This window comes from Astatotilapia calliptera, chromosome 9 (assembly GCF_964374335.1).
Source record: "Astatotilapia calliptera chromosome 9, fAstCal68.1, whole genome shotgun sequence".
NCBI classification, from domain to species: domain Eukaryota; kingdom Metazoa; phylum Chordata; class Actinopteri; order Cichliformes; family Cichlidae; genus Astatotilapia; species Astatotilapia calliptera.
The window spans coordinates 10,646,030-10,667,044 of NC_137430.1; the positions used below are offsets into that span (position 1 = coordinate 10,646,030).

Genomic DNA, 21,015 nt, shown 5'->3' on the forward strand with positions numbered 1-21,015 from the left:
CAAAATAAATGTGGAAAAACTTTTCAGAGAAAATATTGCTAGCTAATTTGATTTATGGGAATAGTAGGCAAGATTCATTCATTACATAATTCAGTTTGTTGAGATTTATGTTACTTATAAAGACATCCTTTGAATGAAAATGCGAGATGAGATCATGTGCATCTGATATTTGTTTTCAAGCTGCAGATTGAAATGTAATCAAACAAACATGCATCTGTCAAACTCTTTTTCTTTTTTAAACCAACAATGGTCGGGTACAGAGTCCTGAAGTGGCTTTTGGAGGTTTTATATTTGGAAGAAGTCAGAGAATTCTGGAGAAAGGCTAAAAACTTGCCGGGAATCCTTGCTGAAATGCTGAACATCGGGACCTGATGTGTGGCACACTCCTTAAACAACCCTTGCAATTATCGCCTCTGCACTAATGAACCTCACATTACACCCGTGTCATTAAAACCGCCTTTTAGGTTCGGCAACATATAAACTTCCACATCGGCCCTTTGGTGGTGTCCTGCAGCTGAGACCTGCGGGTAACACTGCCAGACCCACGCCCACAATCTGCCCATCTAAGGCTGCAGATCTGGCTGCTTTCAAGCCATTTCTTATTTTATAGCATTCATCTACAAACGCTCTGCTCGCAGACAGCAAACTCCAAGTTTCTTCTCTTTTTGTCTTATCACCTTTACTCTCTGATGTTGCAACCCTGTTTCCTCACAGACATCATCAGAGTTTTATCTAATCAAATCTAACTGCTGTGCTGCTTCAGATGTGACATGGCAGCATTCATGAGATAAAGTTCTCCTTAAAAACAGGCTGAAGTGTTGTAGTTCGAAACCCTGACCCAGAAACTGAAGCAGCTGCTTTGTCCATTGACAGCTTCTATGTAAACTTGACTAAAATCATTTTAAACCTTGGAAATCACTTGTTAGGCTCCAGAATTTGTTTTTTTAGCTTGTTGCTTGAAGTTAACTCTGCATATATGAAAGCACGTATGCAATCTACATCAGAGAAAATGCAGCAAGACACATCAAACATGGTGAAAGTGACGAACATGTGTTTCCAGAGTATTCCATGCAGGGCCATGCTGTGCTGGACTGAGCGTCACACTGCAGGCCAGTCCTCCTGTGTTTTCTGCTTGACTTTTCAGCTGATTTATGAGCAGGACCACAGAAATTCCTGTGCAATAGCTTCAGGATGTCTCCACAATAAGAGGAGCATTTCTGATTAGGGAAAGTATTAGCAGCTCAAAAACACGGCCGTCACTGCGAGCGGCTCACGCAAGTCAATGCAGATCCTCATCTCCTCTCTGCTGAACAAAGATTTACTGCGCTTTCTGCTCTTTTATTCATCTCATTGTGAATATTTGATGTAGCAACTCCCTATGTCAGCTCGGTGCTTTAATCTTCCTTAAATTATGTGTCATTTTTAAATCGGTCAGGTTTTTCAGTGTCCTGGGATCGAAATCAGTGTCAGAGAAAATATGCAGATGCACTTACACTTAATAATGCACACACACCTACTCGCATGTCAACACACTTCGAGCAAGTGTGTTACATTTTTAGCCGTTTGGGGATATGGTCTTGCTCGAAGACACTTCAGCGCACAGCTGCTGCTGCTGGGTTTGAACCACTGTCCATTCGGTAGGCAAGTCTCCCGTTAAACCCAGACACACGTGCACACACACACACACACACAAAATAAACACACCAAACACCCACATCCTCCTCACCCAACAACAGTGCCGCAACTGTTTCTCATGTGACAGAAGAGTGGGGGGGTGGGGTGGGGGAACTGCTGAGTCGAGGGAGTGGCGAGGAATAGCGTGCGAAGACCTAATGCAATGTTTCAACCCCAGATGGGTCACATCAGTAGCCCGCAATCAACAAATTTGGCCCTGCCAAGTTTACACGCTTTCCATGTAAAAAGGGATGGAGGAGAGAGGAGAGAGGGAGGATGAGAACCCACCCATCGCCCCCACCCCTAGGCTCCCTTTCAGTGCCATCACAGGTTATAGTTATTCATCGCTGTGACTGAAGAGAAGAGAAGAGAAGAGAAGAGAAGAGAAGAGAAGAGAAGAGAAGAGAAGAGAAGAGAAGAGTCCACACTGTGGGCAGGAGGAGCTCTGTGGTCAGCCAATCCATTTCCTCACTGACACCAGTGATTATTCGCGCCACCGCGAGCCCATTTAGGGCTGGAAAGAAACCTTTGTATCTGTCTGCAGTAGTTAGGCCGAGCCAAGCGGACACCTGGCAAGTAACTTTAGACGGAGGGCTTTTCAATGTGTTCACAGTAGTGATATTTAAATAAGACTGATGATATCACAGTCTCTGGAGAAAGACATCTCGAGATAGCAGAAGTTTCAGCATCCTGCTCTGAATTATCAGTGACAAATCACACCCATGCGTGCTTGAGTTTGCATAAACGCACACAGGAGCACCATAGCGATCTATATGAAATCTTTTGCACAAATAGACTGGGAGAGAGAGCTCTGTAAAAGTCTATTCTCAGATCAGTGTGTGGTCTTGTCATTCACTCTTTGTTTCCACTGTGGCCTCTCATCTTTAAATAGCCTGCTATAATCTGTCCATCCAAGCACAGACACATCGAGTTTCAGACCAAATTTTACACTGCACGGTGCCGTTTGACGTCTATCACTGGGAGCCGGAAGAATGATGCACATAATGATGGAGCCTTTAAATAAATGGAAAGTTCACTTTCTCTCACGCTGGAAGAAAACCATTAACGTTTTGTGAAGTATATGTAAAACCGGACGCTGTTTCCTGTTAAAGTACATGTACTTTTAAAACTGATAAAAGAAAGCTTCCTGACAGTCTGTGGGCTAATCCTCATGACTGTCTTGTTTGCGGAAGAACAACTGAATTTACCCTAAAGGGTGGCTGAATATAGTGCTGCGACACCAGCACCAACTCACATTCCAAGCTAAGAAAGACACGGGAGGAGGGTAATAATAAAAGAATGGAATTCCTTTGCAAGATAAAAAAAGAGAGGGAGGGAAAGATAAAGAGAATCCAGGATGGGAACTATCATAAAAAAGAACAGAGAATGAGATTCAAAGTCTTTTTCCCATCGGACAATAAAACATGAAAAAGTGTGTGTGTTAGAAGGAAGGAGAAATCCTCTGTGGCTCCGCCGTACTGTGAAGGAGAGTCAGAGAGAGCTCCAGATGTGTCTCAAACATGCTTCAAGTTTCATTGTGATACTTAGTTGGTCTTAGAGGAGCGGGCCTGGGGTCTGCATTAAACCCAATCCAGCCTGGCTTAGGTTCACGTGCAACCAGATGGCTAACATATGAAGCATAGTTTGACATCAACTGTGCAGTTATCCTTAAAAAAAAAGAAAGAAAAAAAAGAAAAAACTATACACAGCACCCCTCAAATTATTTTGATTTATTATGTAGCTACCAACTAGATGCCAAACACCATTTCCACAGCATCTGTCAGCAGCTGTGGAAACTGATCTATAGCATCCAACCATCACGTGTGGATGTGAATGCTCAATTTTAATTTTTTCTGATGCACATGTAAAATACGTCTAAGATCTACAAGTCAGAGATTCTCAAAAGCTAACAGCAAACGCAGGATGAGGATGCGGTGACACCTCTCCCTCGGTTTCAACACTTCAGCGTCTGACATCACCTCTCCCTTCCTGCCTCTGTCTCCTCCTCTCTGTCCTCGATGCTCACAGCTTCTCCCTGTCCAAACATTTAGTGTCACTGTGCCACAACAGAGAAGCTCACCTTTGATCATCGGCAGTGAATCACCGAGGCAGCGAAAGGTCAAGACAGCACGGAGGGACAGATTATGTAAAATAAATATATGAAACTGGAACCACCTTGTTTAGGCCATTTTCAGGAAATTAGTCTGAGGATCAGAGCTGATTTTATTTTTTAATCAGCAGAAATATTTACTGATACATCCCCTCTTTAAAGTAAGACTACTAAAACACTGCATCAAGACAAGAATCGTGCACACTGCTTTCCAAAATCCAGTTATTGTAAACATTTTCTCTGCTCTTGAACTTCTTTTTGAAATAGAAACTTTAAAAACAGAAACCACAATTGCTGTAGCTAATTCTTTTAAAGGTCCTTTCCCTCACATGTCAAACATGTACTTAGAAGACGGCTGGATTAAAACACAGCTACAGTTAAAGAAGCCATGGCGGCCTTTCTGTATCTCCAGTTCCCATTTTCTTGACCCAGAGCCAGAGAAGCTGATTGATAATCTGCCAACTGGAACGTAAACTGTTATGCTAAAGGCATTTTCTGTGTACTACTTTTGTTACTTTTAATTTGGCACATGATCACACAGCAACATCAGCTTCAGTGCTCTTGAAATAAAAAGAAAGATACGCCAACAACGGAAGGAAGAAAAGAGGCAGAAAAATGTTGCTTCTGATGGCTAGCTCCAGGTGAAGAGTGTGTGTGTGTGTGTGTGTGTGTGTGTGTGTGTGTGTGACTGATCTTATCTGATCATTGTTTGGAAAGACACCTCGCATCCTCGTGGGATCTGGGGAGAGTCTGTGCGGCGCTGTATCTATTTATTTTGTTTTGTAACTAAGCAAAATGTGCGTGTGTAGGAGTGCCATCCTCATGAATACCTGATCAGTGTCAACTACGTCAGCAGAGTGTGTGTGTGAGTGTGTGTTTTTGTGCATATGAATATGTATGTGTCTATGTGAGAGGGAAAGGGCTGGGATTCCCTAAAGCATTTTCAGTAAATCCTCAACCAGCACGGATTCCCAGGCATTGCGTGCGGCAGGGCGGGACTACCAAGCGAACCCACGCCTCCCCACGCAAACTGCGAACACACATACCTACTCAGGAGGAACGGTAACACGGACCAGCGTAACAGTTAGGTGTAAGGCTTGAGCTGGTGCCGTGGGGAGGGTTAATGGACTTCATCCATTTATTCACCTGTCATCCCCAAGCTGGTCCTTCCGTGACCAAATGAGACCTTTTATCTCTATTACAGTCTGCATCTGGTTAACCTCATCAGTGGATCCGTGCGCATCAGTGCATATCCCCCCCCCCCCCCCCCCCCCCCCGTACGGTCTCAACAGCACTTGTGGAAACAGAATGATACTTATCTTATAAAAATGAGAGCAACGATCCTTTGCAAAGAATATCACTGAGCTGATCTTCAATGTGCTTATGATTTAGCCACGGCAGAAACACCTGAAGACTAATGCGGTTTCATGGGTTAAAGAACAGTAAAGCTGATGAGTCTCACATGTAGAGGAAGCTCTGGTTGCAGTGTGGGTGGTCAGTCCACAACAGATCAGAGGACTGACAAGAAAAACTTGTTTGAACTGTTTCTATGCGTGTGAGGCTGTGTTTTAGTGGTGGTTGTGTGTTTGAGGGTGAGAGTGCAGCCTATTATGGTAGACTACACCAAAACATGTCATTGCTGAGAAATGGTTGGTTCTCCACCTCCAGACTATTTTCAGTGAAGGCTTTTGATTTCGAGTGGCATACTGCAGACGTCCAGATAAACAAAGGCTGCTTCTTGCTTTGAGTATTGAAACATTTACTGGAGAAATTGGATTTCAAATTGGAAAGTGCTGAAATATGAATCCCAGTGGACGGTGAGTTGTTAGTACAAATGCTCCCGTGCATTTATGTGGCCGATGAGTACGGCTGTAATTTCCAAACTGGGGATCCGCTGGCATCAAGGTGACCAGCACTGTGAAGAGATCTTTACAAACTGTGCTGCAGAGAAACCACCAGCAACTCTACGACTTGCAGGACGATTAGTTGTTCTGTGTTCTGGACACAAGCACCTCACATTGAGAGGAACTCACTGTATAATTGATGAGCTATATCGAGCACTTGCTAGACAGTAACGAGATAATATGAGATCTTGACAAACATGGCAACTATTTTGGAAGCTTTGAAATACTGTTTTCCACTTGTTAAATTAGACATTCTTATATTTTATTTTATTAAGTTTAATGTTTATGAGGTTCAGCTAGGGCTAAGTCAAACAGATTGGTGGGTGATCGTCTGGCAACCTCTGTTTCTAGGGAAAATGTATTCCCCAACCAGTTGTTGAGTTGTTGCTGGTAAAACTGGCTGCAAAGAGGGTTCTACACCAAAAAATGTGACTCCTTTGGTCGCTAGAAGATCTATGGTCCTGTAGTTTGTACAGAAGACGGCGGATTGTTTGCATGCACTCACTAGCTATGAGACAAGAAGCAATTTGAAAAACTGCAACAAAACCGGAAATAATTTACCTTCAAAGTAAAAGTTGTGCCTCAGCACTGCAGCTAATAGATTTCAAAGGTGTAACATTTACTTTGAAGGCAGACATTCTCAGTTTCTGGTGTGCATCACACTGTCGCTCAAAGAGTAGCTGGTGAACTTTTACAGACGAGTTGGCATCTCACATGCAAACTATGGGTTACTGTGGTAATCTGCTGGTGGCCAAAGCAATTGCAAGAAACTATTTTGTTGCAGCACTGCTTACCTCTTCGTGACCAATTTAACCTAGCAACTGCCAGGAACCCACCAACCAGTCGGAGAATGCAAATTTCTCCCTCGCAACCAGAGTTTGGCAGAAAGTCATCGACAGGTCTCTAGGTCTGCGTGACAGCAGCCTTAGTCATTTGACCACACATCGTCACATGTTCAAAATGGGGGACAAATTCTCGTTATGTAGTCGTTGGTCATGTGACTGCAACAGCTGAATAGCAGTAAAATAGCTGACTAGTTGACATAAGACGCCCATGTCATCAAAAAATTTATATACCACGTTCTGGTGGAGGTATATCTAAAAAATATTGTTAAAACTTGGTCGTATTTCGAGTTGTTTTTCCTCAACAAAAGTCTGAAATTAAGGTTTAACTGATCTGAAGACCACAAAGCGAAACACGTTGGTCAAGTAATGAAGCTGCTCTTCATGCCACAAGTGTTGCTGAGGCTTCAATCTCTTTGATTGATTTGTTAAACAGACACCATAAGTCAGCCTCTGCCTGGAAATTAATACGATTAAGAAAATGATGCTATTGAAAGCGTATATCCTGCACAAGCACGAATGTGTGTCCATGTGTGCAGCCTTGATGTGTTAACCTGACACTATTACAACACGGTGATGCACACCACCTGTGCAAACAGCACTACAAAGACTTCCTTGTTTTAATGGGCTGAGCCTTTAATTAGCCTTTAATTGGGCTAAAACTCCCACCGTTAGGACAACGAGAGACAACCAGCCATCTGTGGAATGAATGCGGGCAGTAAAAGAGATTAAGCACGTGAATGCCTGGAAAATTACTTTTTCCTACATCAACCACTCAGTAATCAGTCATTTTAAATGGTGTATTCAGCATTTCTAAGAACTACATGCATTAGGATGCAGGATCTTTAAATTCAAAAGGTTATCTTGATTAGAAGAAGTAGGCTAAAGTTTTCAGTAAGGTATCTGTCAAAGCACACACACCTCTATACCCAAAATAATCCACGACTTACAAACCACATCTCAGAAGTTATGCAATGTTCAAACATGTGGCCTGTAGTGAAAACAAACCATGGCACGCAATGGGAGAGAGGTCATTTTATTCACTGTAGAGTCCTACCGCATCCATCTACCTGCTCCCTGTTACTCTTCCCAAAAGACTACATGCACATTTTAGAGGGAAAGCGGTCAAATATTATTACCTCAGCAACATGCCACTGAGTTTTTCCTGACATACGTCAAGACCTTAAATAGACTGAACACTGGAGCAGGGATACACAACGTCTTACTCCTGGAGTCACTGAATAACAGGAGGAATCCGTTAACAAGTTGGACTAGACAGCAGAGGGAACAGAAAGTGACAATGCAACAAAATGAACTGGAACCAATCCTGATGATGAGGTGATGATCCCTGATGATGGGAGGCGGCTGAACAGAACTGGAGTGTGTACTTAATGACTGATAGGAAACATGTGGCTGCTTCTTTGAGGTCTGTATGTTGGGTCATTTTCATGTAATAGCTAACACATCAGGGTGGAAGGAAGCCAGACAGAGGGTTGTCTTTTTCCTTTTTTTCTGCTTTGTAATTATACACCAATACAGCTCACATTCGCCAGTATTTTAAACACCAAGATCAGCATTTCTTTCTATACTGACAATAATCTTAGAAAAATCTAACATTCCTTATTTGTTTTGTCTTTATAGACAAGCTTGAAAGCTGGGGCAGCAGGTGATGTGAGACTATAAATGACATCTGTTTTTTTTTTTTTTAAACAGAAGAAGAGTCAGCAGCAGTAAATAAAATGAAAGCACCATGTGTCGATCCATTGTTCTGAGTTTGTCTGTGTGTGGATCTAGACAGCATCCTGTGGAGAAGCATAGGGAAACCATACCATTGTGTTGGTGTGTGTCGACACCTCCTTCCTACCTCCCGCCTCACCAACGCTTTTACTGAAACGGACATACAACAATAGAAAGTAGGAGTTTTTTTTCCCCTCAGCATCTGCACTGAGTTCTGGAGATCTATGCGCTGTAACGCTGATAGATCTGTATCACTGGATCACAAAAATGCAAGGCAAGTATGAGTCATTTTGGGGAATAAACAAGAAGCCAGATTCCTCCCTTCCTTCAGCCTTGATTAATTTTAGCAGTCATTCTTCTTAAAAAGTTTCACATTTGAACAAAAAAAATACACTATGTTTAAAAACCCCCAAAAACAACATATTTTCCTTCTCTTTTTTTTCCTTCCATGAGGGACTGCTGCTGCTGTTTAAAAGAATACTTGGAAAGGCTGTAGAGAGCTTCAACAAATTCAGAAGAAGACAAATTATAATTTGATTAAAATACATCCACATTGTAGCCTGCTGCAAAACACAAAGCATCCATGAGAGCAGATGAGCCTCAAAGCACAAATGGTACCAATACAGTTAAATGTAGCGAGTGAGCAGTTGAAACAACTGTTTTAGCTACGGTAATATCATCATTTCTGCTATATGTACAGAAGGAAAGGCTTTATTATTTTTCTTCTGTGAAAGTTAAAAGTTACAAGCTGCACTGTTTTACTTTGGACCTATCCCAGGTCTGGTAATCTACTTAATGTTTTTAAAGACACAAAGCTGGGGAATCACCTTGAGCAAAGAGTAAGCGAAGTACTGAATATCGTCTTGTAAGCCCTGGGACAACAGAGGAATGCCCCTACAGTACGTACAAAACAAACCGCACGCCAGTGAATTTGCATTTAGCCACGTTCCAGCTGCATGCAGGAGCTGTGTGAAGAATTACTACATGCTGTACATGCAAGAGGAACGGGGGAGAGAGAGAGAGAGAGATAGAGGACAGGGGACGCATATGGAGGGAGGGATGGAGCGGCACGAGTGAGTTGCCAGTAATGTATTGCTTCCACAAGATGCCCCGCACGCTCAAAACAAGCTATAATTGGCCTTGATCACGCTCAGCCATTGAGACATACAGCAAATGTGACAGGCAGCAGGGGGAGAGAGGGGGGGAGGGATGGATGCACAGAGAGAGAGAGAGATGGTAAAGCGCTGTGACAGAGTGATTTTGTAGAAGAAGATGAACTGTAAATATTGACCCTGAAGAGGAGGGTAAAACAGTCATGCTGCACCAGCAGGGAAAGCATATCACACACACACACACACACACACACACACACACACGGTTCTTCACTCATGTGGAAAATGGCTGATGCTATGAGTGGAGATAAACTTCATGTTAGTTTGAGAGCAGTTCCAGTTACAGCAGAAGTCATTTAAAGATTTTCCTGATAGAGCCATAGAAACATCACAGACTTCAGACTGTTGGTCTTTATAGCAGATTTGAGATTTTAAAACATGTATAAAGCGCTGCAGCTGAACTCTAAAGCATTTATAATTGAAAAGGCTGAGGCGCTCTCATCCACCCTTCTTTCATGTCTCTAAGCAGAAGAGTGATGTTAATATGCAGAAGAAAACCTGCCTGAATTCTTCTCGACCTATCAATGTGCACGTGTGTGAAACTGCATGAGCCAACCAAAGACAAATTCCAAACTCTGTATCGCTACATCAGATGACCCTTTGACCCTTTGCTCCCCGTGACTAACCCATTTTGTAGGAATGAGCTTTCAATCCCCACCATCTATGAGCACCAATGTTTAAGTATTTTTAAGGAAGGTATTACTTTCTCCTACTTTCAATTAATCCTGCTATTGCTTGTTATTTGCAGGCAATTTAACCACATCGATTAAAATACATAAGCCTGCCCTTTGATGAAAGTATGATAACAATAAAAATGTAATAATTTAAGCAGTGAGATATTCAGTTCACTCTCCTTCCTCATTAATAAAGGGTATTTTCTACACTTGATTCTAGGATTTTTTTTCCCACAGCTTTAGTTTTTTTTTACTAAAAAATACGAAACCACAATCACTAATACACCGACGTTGAAGTGGCACGAAAAAAAATCTCTCAAGTGTTTTTCCACAGCTCACCTTTGTTTTTATAATTACACTTTCCTTGATGTAAGACCTGCATGGTCTGATGGGACTGAGCCAAAAGCGTGAGAGTTGGCAACCTCGTACAAAACAAAGATCACAATTGTCATGACTCAGACTCATTCAGCCTCCTCCTCGCCCCTCGTTCTCCGTCTCTCTCAGCCCCTTGTCCTGGTATGCCCTCCCTCCCTCCGTCATGCTGCTGTCCCTGTTGAGCGACTCATACTCGGATACAATGTGCTCTTTGAAGGCGAGCATTACTGTTCACACGCTATCTGCACCAAACACCGATATATTTTGCCCGCTCTTGTTTTTCTTCTCATCTTTTGCCACATCTGTGTATGCTCCTGGTGATATTTAACCTTCTACTAAAAGAAACATTTGACAAACTATCCATGCCTTGATTTTTTTTTGTTTACTTTCTAAAACATTTATGAGGGTAATGAAGGAAGCCAAAAACTTCTTACAGATGCACAAACATTCGGAGGAACATTTACGTCTACTTGTTTTGGTTAAAGCTTGGTCAGCAAACGTCTCCTGCGACAAAGAAAATTAAAAGCTTACATGTTTCTTTGATTACACGGTTCCAGGTTTACCGCTCTGCTGCTCGCCAAGGAATGAGCCCAAACACTCGCTGATCCTAACACAGTCAGATTGTGGAAAGATTTCAACAAACAGGGACATTACATCACTTTATTTTTATTTCAGGAAAATTTATATTCACATGTTGATGGCTGCTCCAGCCCCCACCGCAACGCTTAAGTGATTAAGAAAACGGAGAGTTTCCAAAACTTCAAAATGTCAACACGCTAGAAACAGACACTGAATCACATTTTCTAAATTCCAGCATTACAATAAATGCACGGGAAAAAAGAATGGATGCAAATTGAGCCATCTTAATTGGACAGTATATACTGTAGTCCTTACAGTCCTCTGTCGGTCTCTGATTGTTTCCATCTGGTCAGCCTCAGGAATCTCTCCTGGATGTTCAGAGCATACCAATGCCACAGTAGGAATATGATACCTGACTTTCTCTCCCCACCTCCCTCCTGCTTATTTCCCCCACTCTCAGTCTCAGTGACAAAATACTCCCATTCCTTTATCTCTCTGGCTTTCTTTTAAATCTCGGTGTATTTTCTATTGCTTCTGTCATGCATGCTATCTGCTCCCATGTGTGAACTGGGTTTTAGTGGCATCACCCCCTGGCTCTAAGCGCTATAAGCACAGCACAGTGTGTGTTTGCTGCATGTGCGTATGCATTCAATACCATAAATATGTGCATGTGGGGCAGCCCTCAGTGCCACTCGGTGATAGTGCAGGGTCCAAATTAACTAATTTCTGCAGCCCTGCTCGCTTATTCTCTCTCTCTCTCTGCCCTCTTTACTGACTCCCTCCGTTTTTCATTCACTCGCTCACTCCTACTCCCTCTCTCTCTCTCTCTCTCTGCTTGCTTCGACAGATCGTTTTCATAACCACTCTTCTGAGGTCGCAGCCTCGTCTGCAGTAGTCACGCAACCCCTTCGCCTGCTCAGTCAGCTTTACATTCTCTCTCTCTCTCACACACACACACACACACACACACACACACACACACACACACACACACACACACACACACACACACACACACACACACACACACACAGAGTCTATGCACGCATACTCACACTACCACAGCAAATACTACACTATGCTACACAAAGAGCCCTGTCTTAAAGAGACAGTGTGCATCTCGCTCCCTGTAGCCACAACATGTTACGGGCTCTGCTTTTAAAGGATCAGCATGTCTATTTTTGGCTCTGTGCGCGCTCAAAGCATTCCTGCGCTCGCTGGCAACACACACACAACCTGTGGATGCAGCGTGGAAACGTAACACTAGTCAAAAGCCGGTTTCCCTAATAAACCTCTGATTACAATCGGTGCCAACAATTTTATGCTTTCTTTAGAATGAAATGGAAACAAAAAAAGAGAAGACAACAAAAGATTTTCATGCACACAAAACACGTATTCAGTGGATTATTCACACAGTGATATACATGTTACGTAATATTGTGCTAAAAAAGGATCTCTTCGTGTGGTTAGAGCACACTTAAGACACACTATTTTTGCCTTTACCTTTTAACCTCAAACCTCATTTGAATCAGTGCTGCAGGCTGCTAGAGCAGGTGAAAGTTTTATATTTACATGTTAAGATCACTGAAGCAAAACCAGAATGAGTTTTCAGTCTTACTCTGTGAACTCTTTCTGTGTACTTCCAACTTGATTATGACCACACACAGAAAGAACTGCATTCTTTCAGATGCCAGAAAACAGAATTGCACACTGTCCTGTCCTGATCAGGACGTATTTACGTTTGCCAATCTGTGTTTGCCCTGCTCCTGTCTCTGTCTCGCTCCTGTTCCCAACACCTCTCCATCCTCTCATCACCTCTGTACTACCAGGATAGCCCAAGGAGGAATACAGAGTAACTGGGAATGACAGGGAGCCAGAGGGGAAAGTGTGCACAGAGAAAGTGAGTGCTAGTGCTTCTGAGCAGACAGCATGAAAGAGAAACAAAGAAGTCATTATTACTGCTGGTCTTCTAAAATGCTTTCAAAATCCGTACAAAGCTCTTTCGACTTACAAATCTGCAAGGGCAACATGGCAACGCAAATCTAGCAGAGAACCTCGGAAGTGAAGTGACTTGAAAGCTGAGCACGCGTTGACCACACCCAATAAGTCAAAGCTTGATTTTCAACAGGTAACAAAAGCACTGATGAGCAGCTGCTCTTGTGGCATCGTGGCCTATATTTCTAACAAAGAATAGCTGCGGTCACAATAATGCAATAAATTTCTGTGAATTCCTCTTTCCTGTTTTCTTTGTGCTCAGACGTAAACAGAATATAGAATAGAAAGATCTCTGTCTGTCCTGTTTAGGATGCGAGTGAGTAGCTGCAGGTTTATGTTCTTAGCTGGTAATTAAGTGAAAATTCACCTCAGGCCATGTAAATAGTGTAATGCAAAGGTAATGTGATGAGTAGTCAAGCTAATTAATTTCTTCAAGGTCTAAGTAGGTAGAAAAACACTTTGCTTAGAAAATAATGCATTATTCTAAAAATGTTTTTAAGATACTCAGCATTTCAGTACTCATATACAAATTTCATTACTTTTAATAGTTCCTAAAATACTTCTTCAGGTCATTTTTTTCATATTCCATTGCTAAGCTTTATATATCTCTGCCGAACTGGACAATATGCAGCCATTTAATCTATTCTGCTAAATGTCTTAGCTAGCTAATATTAGCTTGCCAGCTAGTCGAAAATATTGTTACTTGTTGGCTTTTTGTTTCAAGGAAACTACCTTTACAGTGAGAACTATAAAAATGATGTAAACTTTGAAGTTTTGAATGAATTTACTTCAGAAATTAACCAGACAGCACTATAACTTTAAGTTTTAAATAATGGTGACTCGGGAGAGCAGGTCAAATCCATTAACATTAGCATTAAGTGAAAAGGTTAGCCATAAATGGCTACTTTCATTTTTTAAAAACTATGTAACTGCATTCTTTATCTTAAGAGTAAATTTGGGTTGCTTTACTAAAAACTGGCAGGTCTTAGCTTATATAAAATCCTTTAAAATATTTAATCTGTTGCAGTTTTTTTCCTGTATTTCAGAGGATAAAATAGAAACCAAACTACACACAAACTATACTACAACAGAAGGTATTTAGCACAAGCCCAAACACAGAGATTCAGAGTGCCAAATCCAAATCCCAACAGCCCTGCCATGCCCTACTAAGCTAGGACCGGGTCAATCGTCTTAGATTTGCCTAAAGATCTCAGCAACGTCCATTTGTCGCATATAAGCACACACCCAGCAGTGTAAATGCATAGACATGCGTGAACACACACAAACTTTGTTGAGTTCAAATATTATTACCTGCGCTGTAGTTGTATAATCAAAGCTGACATTTTGACACATACTCTATGCAGACTGGACAATAATTCTATACAAGCTGGAATGAGATTTTCCAGCTCATCAAATCTCAGTTTGTGTTTTTTGTTATGACATCACCAGTGAGGGAGTGGAGGCCACCATACAGTCTCAATATGGCCTGGAAATTGACAGAGAATTTGGCCAGGAGAGGTTGCATGAGAAGGGGAAAGACTTGAAGTAGCAGGGAGGGGAGGCTTGCCAAAAAGTAAAGGCTCAAGCCTGAAGGCTTTTGGCAGGTGTTTTGTCTCTGCTATCCATCCAGCTGCTGACTAAAAACATGGGAGGTGTTACAAGAAAATCTATTAGCTGTACAGACAGACTCTAATCTCAGTAATCTTCTGTTCTAGCTACTTTTACCAACTACTACAGAGTGACGGCAAAGCATATCGTACTGTAAAAAGTGGGACATTTCTCATGTCTAGGTTGTTCCAATATATAACAGGTATGAAAAGTCAGTCCAATCGGAGAGGATGCAGCTCCAAAACAACTCCATGAAGATCTGTTACCAAAAAAAGAGTTGAGTTAGTGGATAAACAGAAGAGTCAACCAGATGCAAACTTTCAGCAAATGATTAAGGTCATTTTTCTGGAAATCCTGAATCATAGTTAATTGTCTACCACAGCAGCGCCAACCTCATCAGTAACGTCTGCCAATTAGGTCAAGCCTGTTTCTACATGAATTAACCCATCTGACATTTTAATAAAGATGGTGGTCCAGTGATGGATGAACGGAGAATTGGTGTTGCGATGGCCCAATGAATTATGCACGACAATTTCCCTCCTTTCCGCCTTTTATTTTAAACCTCCTTTCATATGTTTCCAACCCCCCACTGACCTCTCTTGAACACCACTCACAGCGCTGGGTCTTGCGTGACGCGTTGACCTATTTGTAAGATGCATCCGGTTATGCAGCTATGAAATAATTCTGACTTCTGTCTATTTTTCCTCTTTACTGGGAAGCGGGAAGAAGTGCAGGGCAACAGGAGAGGTGAGGGAGTCAAGTAAGGGAAAAAAAGAAAGCGTGTGCAGCTTCAGTTACTGGGAAAAAGTGCGAGAGAGGCAGGCTGAATCCACACCAGCAGGCAGTCAGGCTGAGGTTGTCCAGGCCTCCAGGCCAAGGTGTGGTGGCACCACAATAGAGGAAGGATTAAATGGGAGATTAACAAGCTCAGCGTGAGTAAAAACAAAGACAAAAAAAAACACCTGCCCGGATGTCTAGGATATAACTACACACAATTATAAATTAAGAAATGAAACAGTGAAAGTGAAATTTTAGGTGTAACACATGGTTTTGGTTACATTTTTTTCTATCCCTGTATAAAATAATCAGTGTTTATCTCAGGTTAATCTGCATGCCAGTAATTCAAATTGGTCTCCTAGGCAAACCTGTGTATCTGGATAAGATCAAACATGAAAGACAACAGATTCCCATATGAACAGATGGTAAGGGCGATCTGTTAGCCGCTCAAAGATCCGACAGCAGCTTCAACTCAAGTGCGACACACTGACAGACACAATCAGTATTCGCTGTTGCTGCATGTTTGTGTGTGTGCGCGCATCTATGTGTGCGTGTGCGCATGAGAGCGGGTATTTATAAAACTATCACCACATTATCATGCCTAAGACATGTGAGCAGGCGCGGCATCTTCATCCTTAATTCGTTTAGGACATATTGAGGTCATTTTCCCCGGGTTTACACAACATTGCGTGAGAAGGGAAGGGTATCTGGTGGATCCAATTGCCCTCTGTGAGGGCGGCAGTGCCTCCATGAATGTGGCCTTTGAGTGGCGAGAGACCAGTAGACATGTAGACAGCCTGTACTTACTGTATGTGGGAAACAGGCCCGATGCGACTTCAAACGTCCACAATGATGTTATTATGGTGCCCCCCCCCCCCCCCCCACCACCACCACCACCCAACCCCCCCTCCTCCCTGAAGACTGTTTCCTTCTCTCTCTTCTTTCTGAGAACTTGTTGCTCATGAGTCACAAGGAAGGAGTCTCCAGTGATCTGTTGTTTATCCTCATATTACTCATGGTAGGATTTGGACGAATTCCCGCTTCAATTTCAAATAAGATGTTTTTTTGTTATCACTCCCTCTAGAGATGGAAACTGAATTATCGCTATGACAATCCCCTTTTCTCCCCCTGTCCCGTGGCCAAACTGCATTTACAGCATTTATTTCAATGAGCAAAAGAATGCGCAGAACATTGGGCATCATGGCCATGTGGCTTTCAGCAGAGGTGGGGGGGAGAAAGTCATCCCTGTTTTTAAAGGTAAACAGGGATAATTTGGTAGGGTGTAATGGAAAAACACATGAAAAAGTTCTGCTGTGATAATTTGGCTGTTTTTAAAGCGATAACCTTAACCAACCCTAGCCACAAAAAAAAGCATTTCACATCCCTTCATCCTTAAGTGGGCTGTCTATATCGTTGAGCCAAGATTATATATAACACAGCTTCTCAGTAAAGATTTGAGAGGCAATCATTTCTAAGTGGTAGCAAAATTTAACTTTATCCCCAAGCAAAACCAAACTTTTTACAATATTTTGGTTTGCCACAGTAAAAGTATGTGAAAAGAGCTTCTCTGAACTTGTATCAGACAGCTACGGACGACGAGTGGATGTGACTCAGCTTTGATTTTTGTGCTATATTTACTCGGGCTTTCAGCCTCGGTGCGGGCTGTCATATCAACATCTTCTGGGTGTCAGAATCTGTGCTGGGCCAGGCTGACTTTTGACAGCAAGAAAGTGGGTTAAACATCAGAATGACTTTTTTTTAAGTCACATTAATTTGTCAAAATTTTGCCTTCTTGAGTGTTAGGTGCTGTAAAGCAAACAGAGGTGATGATGTCTTTCTTCTTGTCTCTTTATCTTGTGTTAAGCTTTTCTATAGTATATCATAAACATATGCATGTGTTTCATAAAGCAGAGTCATCAAACAGAGAATCTGAAAGGGGAAGTCTCTGCATTGTGGCTTTAACAGTACACAAACATGCCAACACACCACTCACATTTCCCATTAATCTTCCAGCGCTCACACTAATTGTGATTCCACATTGCATGTATTAATTTAGACACGGAGCCAAGAAAAGCACTGAGCTCCGTTATAGTCGAAAGAATCCTGTGTAAGAAATCAAATATGATTGAAAAATTATGGGAGTGGTGTATGAAAAATAAACATGAGTGGAAGCCACTTCCAGCTCTATATTTGACAGATGACAGTGTATGAAAACACAGATCAGACAGCGTCGGGGCTCCGGCTAGATAAATGTGACCACATTTGTGTGTGGGGGGAGGTTTTATGTGTGTTGTGTGTGTGATGCATATTTAAAACGTTTGCAATTTGATGATGAAAACAAACCCTGGCACATTAGCATGGATAATTTCCCAGCTCCGCACGCAAACTTAGAGCAGGGGAGGGCCCCAGTGTGAGAGTGTGTGTCTGTGTCAGTCTGTGTGTGTGTGTTGCTGTGGGTGAAGCCAGCAGCTGTTTAAATCCACTCTAACAGTGCTCTCTCCACAACATGCCAATTTAAACAATCCTCAGGGACAGAAACAGTCCAACGCTTCTCTTCACCATCACTTTGTCATTTTCGCTCTTTTTCTCCTTCCTCTTCTTTTTTTTTCATGCTGTTGAAACTATTCGCCGTGCGCAAGTTTCATGATGAGCTCATGCACCTGATTTGACTTGATCTCTTTGCTCACTGTCATGTACTGTCTTTAAGAGCTCATGCCGCCGTGCCTGATGAATAATAAGTCATGAGATCAGTCCTGCACTTATCCCTGGAAGGTCCAGAGCCTCGCTGCCTGTGGCTCCACTTCTACTAAGGTCACGAACCATGGTGACGGGAAACAGCCGTGCCCAAGTATTTATTACATAAAAAGATCCTATTTAAGTAGAAAAGCCCAGTTTTGCTCCTTGCTCAAATATTTCAATACTGCAGAAGCTTGAATGGAAAGTGGCGCTCAAGAGACAAATACTGAGAAAGGTTCAGTTAAAGTGCGAGTGATGCTGTGAAGTAAATGTGCACTACAAGGCTGAGTACAAAGTTAGATTTTAATCACTGAAAGGAGCTGAAATGTTAGCTTAAGGAGAGAAACTGACACGGACGTCGTATAAAGTGAAGGAAAACACGTATGCCGTATCAAGCACGTAGGTGAAAAGACGGCGTCAGCTGAAGCTGGCCAGAGTGCAAACAATGAAAGCAGCTGTAGTAAAAAACAAAGGAAGTTTGTGAAAAAAACCTTCAGAAAAGCTGAAGGAGGCTTGTTTTTGGTAGCAGAGATCTGACACCCGCAAGGATTCAACGCGTCAGCTGAAGCTGAAGCGTACTTTAAAGAGATGAAAGGAGTGGAGATGAAACACTAAAGAGAGTACCAGCTCCTCACTAAAAATATTTAAATCTCCTTTAATATAGCATTAACACTGACAGGCTTTAAAAAAAATGTGTGTTAAAGAATCATTAAGTGATGGGAAAAAGAGTAGCTTTTATATTTTTATTCACAGGCATGTATTTGTAGACTCCTTCTTAAAGAAATAGTTCAAATTCCTGCCTTAAAAATCAAATAGTGTAAAGACCAGAGTGAACCAAAGCAACTCCCCTCAAGATAAAACTGCAACGCAGCTGTTAAAAATAGCATCCTTCCCCTTCATTATTCAGTTATTACATCTTTTATGCTTTTCTCCTTTTCTCTTCTTTATTTTCAGTTGACACTGGAAAGTTCAGAATGCCCAGAAAGCCCCAGACAGCTTTCACCATGAACTCCCACAGTGGGCCTTTGGTTTGCTAGTGATGTTAGTGAAAACCTCCAGTGGGGCCCAGTGCGTCCAGCAGCTTCCTTAACAGGAAAACTGCCCTGGTTTCAAGCTCTGCAGAGGAATTAACTACTGTGAACCCAGTTACAAATAAAGCAAACACTTGTTTGAGTTTCCTGCTTTAACAGCATCTCGCTAAAGATTTTGCAAAGTCTGTGTTAAATGTGCGGTCGTGCTACATTATAATCCCCACTTTAGCTCTTCTGAATAACTTTACGATGTCGTGTCAAGTCCAGTTAACACTCTGGGGATGCGAGATGAAACTCCCTGCCCTGCTGATAGTCTTGTTTGCGCACACATGCACACAAATGTGCACATCCCAAATAAATCCCGGTAAGCATTAGGGCCCCCGTCACAGCTCTGTTTACTGTAGAACACTTAAGATATACCTTCCTTTCTCCTGGCTAACAAATAACACCCGGAGGGCTTGAGGGCTGAGCCAAGCACAAGTCACGCAACTGCCTCTCTCTCTCTCTCTCTCTCACTCAGTTGCTTCTTCCCTCCCACACACACACACACACACACACACACACACACACACACACACACACACACACACACACACACACACACACACACACACACACACACAAACTTTCATCTTCCTGACTGACTGAATACCTGGCTGCCTTGGTGAGACATTTGCCCCTGCAGAGCCTTCCCCCTTTAACAATGCGCCTGGACGCTGTCAAGTCACAGACGATTCTGCAGCTGTTAACTGATGTTCAGCTTCCCTTCGTCTTTCTTTTGCTTTGGCCGTGTACAAGTGAATGCATGTGCCCATACGTGTGTGTTTGTGTCTGTGAGAGATAAAGCGCCCTACCATTACCCTCGTTCTCTCTCACTGTACCCTCTGCTTGCGTCTATCTCCAAACTAAAAATATTTTGTCAGGCTCACTCATTCGATCATAATTCGGCAGAGAGCAGGAGTTCACTCAGAGTTCAGTCTGCTCTGGGTGCGCAGAGTGCAGCAACGGCCTGCCAGCCAATAAAAAAAAAACACACACACACAAACCCTTTTAGACACCCTCTTGCATCACATTCTCTTGTCCTCTTTAATTAGCTCTTACTATGCCCTTTCTCACTGGAATATATGCCTTTTATAGGAAGATGTTTTCGCTTAGTATTATTTCAATTTGTATGGTTGAATCTGCAACACACTATGTAATTCTGAAAAAAAATCTTCCCCCCTCTGAAAGCTTCTCCAAATAACCCTAACTTTATATGACATGATCCAAGGAACTATTTTTCTATTTTTACTCAGGCTGCTGTTTTTCCCATATCACATGCTGATGAAAGGGGACCTCATCTGGCTGACGGTAGTTAGCGTATCGAGCTGTATCGGGTCAGATGCCACCTTTGGTTAGTGATCTTTCCAACCGCATGGAAACATATCGATTTACATTAGGGAACAACAGCAGGGACCGGGTCTGGGCATTGTTGCACACTGAAGCATGCTTCAATTAAGATAAATGGAGGTGACAGACAAAACAAACGGTCTGATGTACAGTATGCTCGGGAGACCAGAGCATAGACACAGCCTGACGACATGTCGTACACGTGGTAGTCGTGCCATGCCACGATCGTTATCACTAATATTGCTTATAACGAGCATATGCTTTGGCTCCTTTGCATTTAATCCTCAACGCATTGCTTCTGGTGCTTGTAGAGCGTTACCAGGTTCAGGAGTCTGTAATGACGATGCATTTAGGCGCATCTGTGGACTACATGTGTGTTTGTTGAATTTGACCTTAATTGTGTTATTTTCAT

The 21,015-nt window shown here is 42.4% G+C and overlaps 2 protein-coding genes across 2 annotated transcripts in view; one reads left to right on the forward strand and one right to left on the reverse strand.

The window, feature by feature from the left end:
- The window catches only part of LOC113028755 (leukocyte elastase inhibitor-like), a 373,460-nt gene that overhangs the window by 74,030 nt on the left and 278,415 nt on the right, over nucleotides 1–21,015 (forward strand). The window lies entirely within an intron of this gene.
- The window catches only part of LOC113028747 (uncharacterized), a 63,494-nt gene that overhangs the window by 27,213 nt on the left and 15,266 nt on the right, over nucleotides 1–21,015 (reverse strand). The gene's annotated exons all lie outside the window — the stretch shown is intronic.